Genomic DNA, 14,141 nt, shown 5'->3' with positions numbered 1-14,141 from the left:
AAGTTTTTTTGTGTGGGCATCTGGAATGTGTTTCTCTAACCAGAACTTCAGAAGTTACACATGAACAGAAAGACGTCCCCCCCCCGCCCCCCGCAATCTATTGGTGCCCAGGATTTAATTAATTATCAATTTGGAAAAATATGAGAGTAACAATTTCTAGATAATATGTGAGATAGCACCAACTCACCTTATTTGTTTCTCTAAATGCTATAGAATAACAATAGTGTGTACTACCTATGTGTTTAATAATTTTGAGACATTTTTACTGTGTGTCAATTCAATGTTTGTAATAAAACTCTAATAAATAGTTGATATACTGTGTAAATTTAATACATTATATGTACAATTATTGAAGATCATCAGAAATGTTATAAATATGTTAGGGATAGTTGGTATATAGTTTCATGTCCTCTGCATTTCAAAATGTTGAGGAAATGGATCCATCGTGCCCTTTAAAAATGGGAAAAATCCCATTGTTTATCCATTTGAAGCACAATACAAAAGGCACAATCAAGGGACATATATGTTGAAACCAACAGTTTCTCCAAAACTTTCTAGGAGTGTGATAACGTTCAAATGTACTTCAATAAGTTCCTTAGAAGAGATTTGATGTTGAATAGTCTTCTTAAGTCATTTCAAGTACAAGAGCTGCCATTAAGATGTCTGAGACAAATCGTTGCAGAATGGGTATTTTTCTGTAATTGTGATCCAATTTTACACTAGTTTTAAGGTCATAAACGCTCGAAGGGTATTCCTGGTATATGATCTCAGTCTCCAACAGATGAGACTAGTCCTCGTGAGTACATGTTGCAATGAGACTATTTTCAAAATTGAAGAGATTATTATGGAAGTACGAGCAGGTTAATGTGTTGGGAAATATACAAAAGATTATTAATAAAGCAGAATGAACATAGGAATCAATTGCTTAAGTGTCACAGGTTACTGACATCTTCATGGTGACATACAACTTCTTTTAGACTTCACTTGTGCTTTTAAAAGCTTTTGAAAGAAATACAATTGACTTTATCATGTGTACAGACATGATTCTTTTCCTTTGGACAACAAGGAAGACTTTTTTTTTTAATTTTCCACTATTGGACATTATTGCCAAAGTTTAAGGGTTATAGAACAAGTGGAATAGCTTTCATTTTATAGTTGTGGCAACGCTACCCAATCACAGTTGTAGAGCTGGTTATTCTTTAACTTCTCTTACACTCTTGGGGCCCTCTGCCTTCCAAGACATAAAAAGAGAAAATGAAGTTGCATTGTAGTAGAAGAGATTAAAGCTACATATAACAGTTTCTAGACAGGAAGAATTGTTAAATTTTGAACACACTGAGGGAAATTGATAAATCAATCCTCTCCCCCCAAACCCCCACTCTCACCTCTCTAATTGCTTTAAAGACATTTCTTTCTTTTTTTTTTTTTTTTAAGAATGAAGGGAACAAGTACTTTTTTTTTTTTTTAAAGAATTTCACTTTTATTTATTTATTTATTTATTTATTTTCTATTTTTGGCGTGTTGGGTCTTCGTTTCTGTGTGAGGGCTTTCTCTAGTTGCGGCAAGCAGGGGCCACTCTTCATCGCGGTGCGCGGGCCTCTCACTGTTGCAGCCTCTCTTGTTGCGGAGCACAGGCTCCAGACGCGCAGGCTCAGTAGTTGTGGCACACGGGATTAGTTGCTTCGCGGCATGTGGGATCTTCCCAGACCAGGGCTCGAACCCGTGTCCCCTGCATTGGCAGGCGGACTCTCAACCACTGCGCCACCAGGGAAGCCCAAGACATTTCTTTCTGAAGTTACACTGGCTGGTATGCTTAATTCTGTTTTAGAGATTGTCATTGTTATACACAAGTTAGATGAAAAACATTATATCTTAAACTAGAAAAATAAAAGATATTTAAAATAAAGTAAATCAAGTTACATGGATATGCCACCTTACTCTTTTCTTCCAAACCATTAATAATTACCTTAGAAAAAAATTGCTAAGCAATCCAATTTGCTACTTTGAACCCCCAATTTTTTATTGAAAATTTCAGGAAAAAAGAAAAACCTGAGTCACTACAAACAGATTCGCTTATGCTAATTGCATTTATTTGAGACAAAACTCAAGTACTTACTTCTCATCATCTTCATCATTGGGGACATTGGAAGCAATCTATTCCAATAGAAAGCTGAGATATAAAATACAGAAATATTTCCTGCTAAAATTTTGGCTCAAGGAAACTGAAAAAAAGAAAAAAGGAACACGTAGTCTTTTTAGTGTTACCATCTCTTTAAAAGCAAACACAGAGCTCCCCAGCAGGTATGCCAATACACCCTGATGTATGCAAACAGACTATGAGTGTGCCAGAATAGTGATGCCTGCAGCCCTCAGGGCTTCTGGGTTGGGCCTGGGGCCCAGACCTTCCCCAGCTTTCAGACTCTGCAGGAAGAAGCCTTCTTTTTGGTTTTTTTCACCCCAGTGTGCTATACAAATGCTACTTTCAATGAGTGCTATGATGTGGAAGAATTTAAGAAACCCTGTTGTACAATATACGTGGTAGATGTTGATGTCGGTGGTAGTGTTGGGAATTATCCTAATTTCAATGATAAATACTTAAATGTGGGCTCATAAAACCCCTGGAAGGAAAAGAGGTAACTTCTCTTTTTAATCTACTAGTTTTTAAAATAGTTTGTGTTTGATGCAGTCATCTTCAAAACATCCCAGAAAAACATGAACAGTAAAGGAAACTATTAAATGCTTTAACTTTCTTATATTTACAGCATAGTAATTAGTAAAACTCCCTCTCACTCTAATAAACAAAACAAAAAGGATATTTATTTTGATATCCTGGCTTTCTACTTTCATAAGTCAAGTGCACCATTCCATAGACTTTAAGACCACTGCTAATAAACACCATTTTCTCGTTTTATTTTTGCAACTACAAGTGGAATTTTAGGGAAATTCCAAAAGTAAGGTAGTTCTTTTGCTTTTCGGTGGGTGTATTATCTATGTAAGAGTCTATATAATTCCCATTTAGTGGCCGATATATTTCTTCTGGTCTTTGGAAATACACTCACAGAAATCACCATGACATTCTTGGCTCTTGTTGAAAATTCTTCCATTTTCCGAAGCATCCACATCTATAAAACTGTTGATTAAAAACCAAAACGAAAAACCCCCATGCTTACTATTTTGTTTTTAGTTTTTGTATTTGCAGTTCTATTTTTATTTCAGTATGGTCTTTTATTGTCTTTAGATTTAATTTAGTAGACTTCGCCTTTAGAATAATTTCCTTGTAAAAATGTAGTAATTTAATTTTAATGTTACCACAGAGAAATGAAATACCAAGAAACATAAGCCTTGACTACCGCACAGGATTTTAAAAATAGAGTAGAAAACATTGTCTCAAGGCCATCATTTTAACTCACCATACTTCATAGAAACATTAGGTGTACTAAAAAGTTGACAATGTTTGAAGACACATTTGTTATCATAAATAAATATTTACAAGTCATTGTAGCCACCTCAAATTTCAGTTTAACATCCTGTAAAATGCAGACAAATGAACACAGGAATTTTTTTTTTTTTTTTTGCATGTGTTGGGGTCTTTGTTTCTGTGCAAGGGCTTTCTCTAGTTGCGGCAAGCGGGGACCGCTCTTCATCGCGGTGCGCGGGCCTCTCACTATCGCGGCCTCTCTTGTTGGGAGCACAGGCTCCAGACGCGCAGGCTCAGTAGTTGTGGCTCACGGGCCCAGTTGCCCCGTGGCATGTGGGATCTTCCCAGAACAGGGCTCGAACCCGTGTCCCCTGCATTGGCAGGCAGATTCTCAACCACTGTGCCACCAGGGAAGCCCAACACAGTAATTTTAATGTATAGATGTTAAATGCTAGTCAATATAACACTCTATTTTATAACTCATTTAATTTCACAGCTTGTGAGGTAAGAACAATTCTCCACACTTCACCATCCTACCTCTACAGCTTGAAATATTTATAGGATTATCAATGTGAGCAGAAAAATGCCAGGTTCAAAAGATAAAAATAAGAAATACAATGTATTTTCACCTAAAATGATAGGGCATTTAATAGTCAGAGATTCGGGGCTAGGCCTAGAATGAACTCTTCATAAGAGTTCATGTAAGATATAAACAGGTTTCATAGGGTGAGAAGTTGTGCCTGATAACCTGGATCCAACTGTTATACTTTCAGAGTTTTCAGTCAGACCAAAAACCCTCGACACTTATTTTTAACAAGGATAATGATGGCTCTTTGGGGAAGATTGTTTTCAGTTTGCATAAGAGCCAAGTGGCTATGAAAATTACTCTTAACTGGAGAGTTCTAGAGTCAAGCACGGTGAGTTGGGACAGATCACCTGGAAGAATGCTGAGATTATGTAAGTTATTGCTATATCCCAACACCTAAAACTATACCTGGCACATAATAGGTGTTCAACAAATAGTTGTTAAATTAATAAACAAATGTGGGGCTAGAGAATGATTTCCCTTAGAATCCTTGACAATTGGTCATAACTCTCCAGATCTGGTGAGCCTGGACCCAGTCATTTGTTCCCAAACTCCTCCTGTCTGCATTCAGGTAAATCTCAAGTCAATTATCTGCATCTACATACACATGTGTAAACTGTGACCTCCATAGAATCCCAGTTCCTCAAAATTCATGGAAGGGAATGACTTTAGGGTCACATATCCCAGCTTTCCACACTGAGCAGGCATCTAGTCTCCAGATATTAACTATAACTCCAAGGGATCTTTCCCAAACCTGCCTGGACAGGAGAATCGATTAGAGCAATTATTAAAAAAAAAATTAAAGATTCTCAAGTTTTCCTTAGCAAGTTCTAATTCCAGAAATCTTCATTTTAAAAATACACCTCATTTATCCCTCCAGGGAATATGGGATTTACATATACACACTACTATATATAAAATAGATAATCAACAAGGACCTACTGTATAGCACAGGGAACTCTACTCAGTATCCTGTAATAACCTATATGGGAAAAGAATATGAATAAGAATAGATATATGTGTATGTATAACTGAATCACTATGCTGTACACCTGAAACTAACACAACATTGTAAATCAACTATACTCCAATATAAAATAAAAACTAAAAAAAAAAGCAAAACACACACACACACCCACACCTCCACCTTGGATGATTTTTATCAACAGGCCCAGTGTGTGAAATGCTTTCCTAAAGCACCCATCTGCATTTTCAAACATCTCTATTAAAAAACTTCCATGAACAAACTTGCCTGCCCAAATTTTGGCATAAGTGGGCTACAACAGACATCTATATTTATTCATTTCTGCAGGGTTTATTCAACAATATTTAATGAACATCATAAGTGGAGCACTTCAGGGAGAAAAGTGAAAAGACAGGATTTTTCATATACTCCTAGAACTAAGTATTTCCAGGTAAAATAACCCTGGAATCTTGATTCATTGTGGAGTGAAAGGCAGGCTTTGAAGAGTTCTGAGCATGAGTGTGACATAATCAGATTTGAATGTTGGAAATATCACTTTGGGAGTGAAGTCAGACATAGAGTGGGTGGGGACATTTGACTTATGTCAAGTAAGTGGTAAGAAGGTTATTTCTGTGATCCAACCAAGAGAGGATGAGAACATGCACTGGAATGAAGGCAATCCAGATAGAATGGCACAGGATTGTTTCCATCCAATTTCAGCAAACAAGAATATTAGACTAAGATAATCAATCACATTGAAAGTCATATATAAAAGAAATAAATAGATATCAGCAAGTACCTAACATTGATAAGTCATGCTAGTAGTCATTGCTTCAAAAATATTAATCAAGTACTTATATGTTTGTGGTCAGGTTGGAGATATAAAGGTGTATACAGTGCATATGACACAAACCCTGCTTTCAGGGGTCCACTTTTAGCAAGAGAATCACAATGAGGCAGAGACAATTATCATAATATAGTATTTAAAAGAAGGACTGGGCTTCCCTGGTGGCGCAGTGGTTGAGAATCTGCCTGCCAATGCAGGGGACACAGGTTCGAGCCCTGGTCTGGGAAGATCCCACATGCCGCGGAGCAGCTGGGCCCATGAGCCACAATTACTGAGCCTGCGCGTCTGGAGCCTGTGCTCCGCAACAAGAGAGGCCGCGATAATGAGAGGCCGGCGCACCGCGATGAAGAGTGGCCCCCACTTGCCACAACTAGAGAAAGCCCTCGCCCAGAAACGAAGACCCAACACAGCCATAAATAAATATAAATAAATAAATAAAAATTAAAAGAAGGGCTATAATGATATTATTAAAAAGTATCATCATATTAAAGAAGGGGATGCATTTAACATCTTAGAGAATATTTATGCGGGAACATATTGAATAAACGATCCTTTCAGAAACTGTCATTTCTTGAATAGTCTTCTGTAAATTATGGAATGGTTTCATATATTTATTTACAATCCATTCTCCTTGAAAAGGAGTGGTGGGTGGCAGGGTGATATTTCTGGTCATAATCAACAGCGAGAGGCATACAACTCCAACAGTAAAATTAAATCCATAAAAAGCACAGAAGACTTCCCAGAATATTATTTACAAAAATCACCATGTTTTGGATCAAACTTCTATTTAAAATTGCTTTTCCATATTACTCTATTGAGGCTTCCTACTTAATGAAATGTCTGGCAGGGAAGATTTGGAGAACATTTATTTAAAATGCCAGAACTGCTTTCCCCTTGCTAAAATGCTAGCAAGATGCTTTGAAAGTGGCAACACATTTGCGAGACATCATTGTCAAATTTCCCCTAAAGGAAAAATGTGAATAGATAGTAAGAGAGCCGTGAATCAGATTGTCAGTGCCAAGCTATGCTATTGAATTTCCACAAACATGTTCCTAATTTTGCAGTCACTTCTCCATTTCAGGAATGAATTCCACTTTTTGAATTATTTTTTACTGATGTTTAATCTCACATGACCCTTTATCCTATCATTCATCATATTCAATCATTTGTCCTACTCCTAAATAATATGTATGTAAGCAATTAAAGCAATTTAAAGATTAGCCAATCCAGCACAAAAGTTAATAAAACAAACTTGCTTGGCCACAATCAGAATGCATTCCAAATTGAAACAGAAATAGCATACTTGGTCTGCCAGATTGGATTATCCATTGGGCTAGGTAGTCTCTCAGTGACTCTACGTATTTCTGTGATAGATCTGACTGCCCTGTATTGATGTTAATTTGTTTTCACATCCACATCATCTACCTTTCTTAATAGAGTATGTAATTTTGGAGGAGTCGTACTATGTCTTTTCAACTTGGTATCTACAGAAATCCCTGGCACAAAGTTATGCTCTCGATATTGTATGATGGATGACTGATTGACTGCCTAAAATAAATTAATGAGATTCTTCTCTGTCTGACTATTTGTATTGGGCTTATGCCCTTTTACTTATATCAGTTATTCAATTTTTGGATTGGCATAAAATTTAATTTGAAATTCTTTGAACTTATATGTGAACTGAAAGCCATGATATAAAAATAAATACTATATTATTTTTTCATTCTAAAAATGAACAAATGTATTAATCAGTTCTGAAATTCATGAATATTTAATAGAAAATATTTATCTGAGTACTTGCACACTCCTGGAATATTTTTTCAAACAGGAAGAAAAAATTACCAGCTATAAGCTTGAAAAACTGCCATGAAAAAAAAAAAGAAACCTAGAATAAAACTATTTGAAAGTAAGAGAAAACAGCTGCTGACTTCCAGAAATAATATAAGTATTCAGTAATCCATTTCCAGTATTCATCCATTTGTTCAACTGCATTTTCTTCCAGTGTTCTCTGAAGGGTAATTAGGTAAATACTTAGCATTCTCATAATAATAATAAAAAACGTATTTTGCCGCTCAGAGAAAATACACAATCTAACAAGGGAAAGAATAGTAAAGAAAAGTATAGTTATGCCAGATCTAAGGGGAGGACGAGCATAAAAGAAGCAAATAACATAATCAGCTAAGATGTCAGAATGTAAATCAGTGGAAAACATAACTGTACTTTACTCTATAAATAAGACAATAGCCCAAGATAATTTGTACAGTCTCCCCATGATCTCTGCTATCATTTATACTGAAAATAATGCCATATGAAATGTTGTCATTTGTATATGAAGATGGTGCTATGACCCACCAATAACAAATCTACAAAATTGTTTTGTTTGGGGAGTAGGAAAGGGTTGGCAATAAATTCATTCACACTCTCTCATCTGGTCCTCTTGTGGGCAATGGTGTACACTGGCAAGTTGAAGTTACAGCTGCAGTCGGAGAGCCTAGAACAAAACAAAACAAAACAAAAATCCGGTGAGTGAAAAATCAATCAGATTGTAATTAGTACATGAGGGAGATTGAATACCCTAACCTGACATACTAGTACCAAGTTCTGACCAACTAAGCTCGAATATCCATATGGTGTCAAATAATACAACTACATTTAATCCAGTTTTAAAAATAAACTGGTGTCATTATACCCTGATGAATTTCAAAAAGCATCCCCAGTTCCTTTTTATTGTACAGCCTTCAGCCTGTGCATTCAAAATAGAATGTCAGGCATCACTTAACGCTACAACTATGAGAAAATAAAAGGAAAATACTTTGTATGTCTCACCCTTTTTTGGTGGGGAAACACAACCCAAGTAATATTTTGAGTGGTCGGATCATATGGGCCAGGCCAATCACTGACAGGTGAGTTTGATGTCCCCACAAAATAAATGAATAGGAATCATTACATTTTTTGACTAAATGCCACCATCGGAATGTTGTAAGAAGGTGTGTTTGAATGTTAAAGTATTATCCAGCACAGGTTTTATAGCCAAGCAAAAATAAAAACTATCATAGCCAAGCAAAAATAAAAACTATCACTGACCCAGAAGCTACCCTATGCCTTCTGCTATACACGTTCCTTATATAATATATTGTGCTTGATCCTGACAATAGAACTATGTGGTAAGAATCATCTTCATTTTCAAGGTAAGAAACTAAATCTTGGAGTAAAAAACTTGTCTAGAGCCAAAGATAGTGAAAGCTTCAGAATTTGGCCAGAAAGACTTACTCCAAATACCATGATCATTTTTATTTAAAATAAAAATAATATAAATATAACCAAAAAACTTGATAGAATTCAGATAATTTGTATTATTTATACTAACAAATGGATATAACTATTGACCTAAAAACCCAAGTGGAGAACATGGATTTTCGGAGAACCATAATTTGTGACCAAGAGTTTTATAGATATGGGACATATTGACAGAGATATCCTATTTTCTCAGTTATTCTAGATTTATCTTAAAGACTTTGCTAGAGTGGCAGAATTCCTGGGTAGTTGCAGCATTCCAGTGATTCTAATGTTTTAAGAGATGGTTATAAACCAGAAACTAAACATCTGTTAGGCTAAAAATAAAAGCATTTCTTTTGTTAATTTACCCAAGACTTTTTAAAATGCCACTATCAGCATGGCTTATCAAGACCCCTATAAAAATAGATAGCCCAGTATTCATTGTATTAACCACATGCTCCAAGTGCAATCAAAGCAATTCTAATTTACCATTCTCCATGAATTTTTTCCGTTTGAACAAACTCGGGAACATTATTTTATTTACAGATTAGGTAGGTAGCAACTGAGAAGGAGTAAAGCTACATACTATATATATATACACATACGTGCAAACTTTCAAATAATTGATATGCATGTATGTAAGTGAATCACAGCAAAACAATAATTTCAAAAACAATTGGAAGGTTGGTTTAAAGGTTGTCCCTCTGCATTCCCAGGACCTCCTATGAATTCTACTATATTACTTACCATGTTGTATTGTCAATACCTTTCTCCATAACCAGAGTGTGAGCTTTATAAGGTCAGAGACTGTGTCTTTTTTCTCTATGATCCCAGTGTATAACGCAGTTCCGGCATTCACTATTTACTTATTGAATAAATAAATATATAATATAAAGTAAAATATCAAATTACATAGTGGCATCATAGGTTAATTCATATTTGCATCCATGGATGGATCTTTCTTCATAGTACCCTTGAATTCTTGGAAATACATCTTTAGTTCACCTAGGCACAAATTTTATAGAAGAAAGTTATATTTAATCATGTATAGATGAAATAGAATTATTACTCAAAAGCAACAGGAGCCACCTATAGTGCCCATGACAGAAGCTGAAAGGAGTTGACTTTCCTTGAATTCTAAGCAATTGTTGCATGCTGGTCCCAGGACAATAATATAAAGCCGGTAAAGTTTGTAGTTGAGGTGACCTTCACCCTCCATTTTTTGAACTTCTTTGACCTTTTGCCTCTGTTCCCAGGCATCCAGAGCCTTTGGGATGTGCTCTGACTGTCAAGACTCTGATGTTGTGGAAAAAGAGCATAAGCTTTGCCTCCACTCGAACTAGGTAACCGTCTTGGTTGTGAGTTAATTTCTCTGACACTTAGTCCCCTCAGTGTAAATTTAGAATAATAATGATGTTCCTCTGGAAGAAAAGGTGTGGGCCTATATGAAAGGAAGCAAGTGAGAATGCTCTGTAAACTATATGACATTGAATAGATATTTAATATTATATGAAACAACCTTAAAATTGGAGAACTTCTTATGTCCTCTCTGCTCTGAAGTATCTATGACCTAAATAACTTCATTCTCTCCCCTCATCTATCAGTGCAACTGTTGGGACAAAAAATAATCTGATTGTTGTCTAAATTTTTTCACTTTAAGCTGAAATACCTGATAAACATAAAACCACCCTAGCTTGTTGATATTTTTAAAGAGGCGATTGTGAATCCAGTTATTCTAGAGGCTGCTGGGGACAAGTCCCACTTTTGTCTAATCTGATTGCTAATCCCTACCCTAATACATACAGGGGTCTGAAAGGTGGCATCCTAGAAGGAAAAGACTATTCATCTCAGTTTAAGCCTCCAACACATAAAGGATGGTAATTTAATTTCCTGAAATTTGCTTGTCTGAAAGTTTAATTGACAAACCAAGACACTAAAATAGTTTTGTATCAAATATATAGAATAGTGGTACTAACTACTAGATGACTTATGTTTCTATGGTGATTGTTAAAATTATATTTATGAAAGAAACCAAGTGTAACCATTTTAGCAATTCTAGAAAGGCATACTCTAAGAGGTAAAATTAAAATTAGGGAAAATGAGACCATTTATAATGGGTCATTATGACTCAATAAAGATGATTATTGGTTCTGCTTAATAAAACTGTCATCTAACACAAAATAGATATTAAGCTAAATTACATTACACTATCATTCTGTGATTGTACAAAATTCAATGCAAAGCTTTTTTTAAAAAAATAAATCCACAAGCAAAAAAGACTCAATATTAACCTTTTCTACCGATTTTCAAATGGTTTTAACTAAGGAAACCATGTAAAGACTTAAAAAAATGTATGCTGTAAAATGCTGCTTTTTACTAGAGCAAATGACCAAACATTTATTATTTACATATTTTTTAAAGGATCTAGCTTTGATATAATACTTGATAAGGGCAGGATCAGCCTTTCTCAAATTTTTCTCCTGTTATTCAGCTTTATTCCAAAGGTCTTCTCTCCTGTCAGTTTCAACTGTCCTCTCTACTGACTAAATCATGTAGAGGAATCTTTGGTTTACCTACCTCTACTATCATTTCTAAATCTGATTACACTCAGGTAATATTTCTCTAAATACTTTCTGTATTCCCAGAATCAAAATCAAACATGTGAAAATACAGACTTCTAGACATTTTCCAAACCTACTGAATCAGAAACTCTGTGGTGAGGCCTGTAAATCTTCATTTTAAAGTTCTCCTGAAGTGTTTTTTTAATATCTCTGGTTTGAGAATCATTGTACTTGAACCACTGACAATTAGAAAGGACAACCTATCAATGCTAGCATATACTATTGCTAAGTTTATCACTTAGTTGGTTTATATTTAATCTATACTGTAAACACTTATTGAGATATACAATTTGCCAGGTTGTTTACTAGATGCTAAGGCTACTAAGATAATGATTCATCCTTTCTTGCATGCATCTTGTAGCTTAATCATAGGATTTTCCTCTCTGGAATTACTACCTCAATATTTTGGCATTATTTATTCAAGACTTAGTATAGAATCCTGAGTTCACAGCTTCCACGAGTATAAACCAAAAAAGGCTTTCAATCAAATAAAACAATAAAGTCATTGGAATAAAACAATACTGAAAAGTATATAAAGTAGACTAGACATAGATGGAGAGAAAATGAGTGAATAGGAAGATTGAAGCATGCAAAATGCTGCACAAAGAGAGAGATGGAAAGAAAAAAAAAGACATTAAAGAGAATTTAAAAGACGTGGAGACAAAAAAGCAATCAAGAAGCTCTGACATATGTCTAATAATAATCCAAGTAAGAAATAATAGTGTTCATAGGGAGGGGGAAATAGTTGAAATGATGGCTGAAAAATATCTTGAACTGAAGACAGAAATGAGTCCTCATATCAAAAAGTTAGATAAAAAATAAAACAAATTATACTTAGTCACTTTTTGTCGTGAATTGCAGAACATCAGGGACAAAGAGAAAATCTTGGAATCAAAAAGAGATAAAGGAGAAATAAGTTCCTTATTTACAAAGGAACAATCAGATTGATAACAGACCTCATCATCATTAGGAGAGGCTAGAAGAGAATGGAGTAATAACTTCAAAGGCTGAGGAAATAACATTCAAAGTAAAGTTAACATTTACAAAAGAGGGTAGAATAAAAAAAGTTTAAAGACATACAATGACACACAAAGTATGTCACTTGAAAGAAATACTAAAGGACATATTTCATTAATAAATAAATAAATCCATAGAGATTTATTTATTTATTTATAAATAAATAATTTATAAAGTATAAATTAGGGAGCCACTGTGCAAATAAGTGGGTAAAGTATATTGCTAAATCTAGCTAAGTTTTAGGTAGAAATGACAATAATACTACAAACACTAAGTTTTATTGTTTAAATACAAACTAGAACTAAATGATAGATAATGCAAATCTTTCTTAACAAGAGATTTATAAAACCAGATTGTCAACAGGCAATTTTATAGCTTAAATTAATTTAAGGTGATATCAAGAGGCACTTGAATTAACATTAAATGTATAATCAAAAATCAGTTTATTTTCCTTTATATCATCATTTAAATAGCAACTTAAACTCTGTGGATTTAAAAACAGATTTTATTGTTACTAGCTTTCCCTAAAAAGATTGTTTTGTTTTAAGCAACAATCAGTTCTGTTACATAGTTTTTAATTATTATATAATTTAGAAGGTTTCTTATGAAGTTGGATTAATGTGCTACAGATCAATTACTCTCATTTATATCGCAGCTATATTTTTTTAAAAAACACATGTTCTCTTACTTTTTTCACTGCTTAATATAGCATTTTCCCCTGAATTAAACAACAACAATAACAGCAAATTTTGAGTAACAGTTCTTGGTAAAGTCAAGGAGGTAAATTCCTTTTTTCCTCTATAAGAGATGTTTGGCCCTGTTTGTAAGAGTTTTTTCAAGAGTACAACAAGGAAATAATATGAACTTTCATATTTAATGAGAAATTCAAAGGATAGTCTCAGTTTAGTATTTATTAAAAAAAAACTGTTGGCATGACTGACATCAATACGCTGCCAACGTCCACTAGAAGTTATCAAACATTTGGTTGGTTCACTCAATCAGGAAAAAGATAGTTACTAAATTCACTGAAAAAATAAGTAATTGAATCATTTTGGCGTGGATAATTCTTTTTGAATCTATTTGTGTAGAAACTGTGAAAATAAATTGATTAAAGTTTTCTTTTCTCTACTAATTGTTACAGAAATGCAATTTTTAGTCTTTTTTCCTAGATTTTTTTCTTCCTACATTTCCATGTAATTAAGAAAATGATCCCCTTACTTTTTTCTCTACAATTAATGGGTGCATTCTTCTTTCAGACTCCTTAATCTTATGTCCCTGATAAACAACTCTCTAGTTGTGCCACTACGACTTCCATTCCTGACTGCAGGTTGTAATTATGAAGCACGAAGATAGAAGTGTCCCTTTTATCTCTCATGATGCAGCATTAGAGGAATTTTTTTTCTGTACAATTA

At 34.5% G+C, this 14,141-nt stretch overlaps 1 long non-coding RNA gene across 1 annotated transcript in view; it reads right to left on the bottom strand.

The window, feature by feature from the left end:
- Positions 1-1,496: 1,496 nt before the first annotated feature.
- LOC137761175 (uncharacterized) overlaps positions 1,497-14,141 on the bottom strand; it is a 92,588-nt gene continuing 79,943 nt past the window's right edge. The window contains exons 3-6 of the long non-coding RNA XR_011073398.1: positions 10,004-10,096; positions 8,168-8,306; positions 2,117-2,222; positions 1,497-1,819 (exon numbers count right to left, since the gene is read on the bottom strand). This is a non-coding gene — a long non-coding RNA (uncharacterized lncRNA). The remainder of the gene's footprint in view (positions 1,820-2,116; positions 2,223-8,167; positions 8,307-10,003; positions 10,097-14,141) is intronic.

Source organism: Eschrichtius robustus, chromosome 3 (assembly GCF_028021215.1).
Source record: "Eschrichtius robustus isolate mEscRob2 chromosome 3, mEscRob2.pri, whole genome shotgun sequence".
In the NCBI taxonomy this organism is placed as follows: Eukaryota; Metazoa; Chordata; class Mammalia; order Artiodactyla; family Eschrichtiidae; genus Eschrichtius; species Eschrichtius robustus.
The sequence above is the reverse complement of the archived record's forward strand: the minus strand, read 5'-3'. Positions and strand labels throughout refer to the sequence as shown.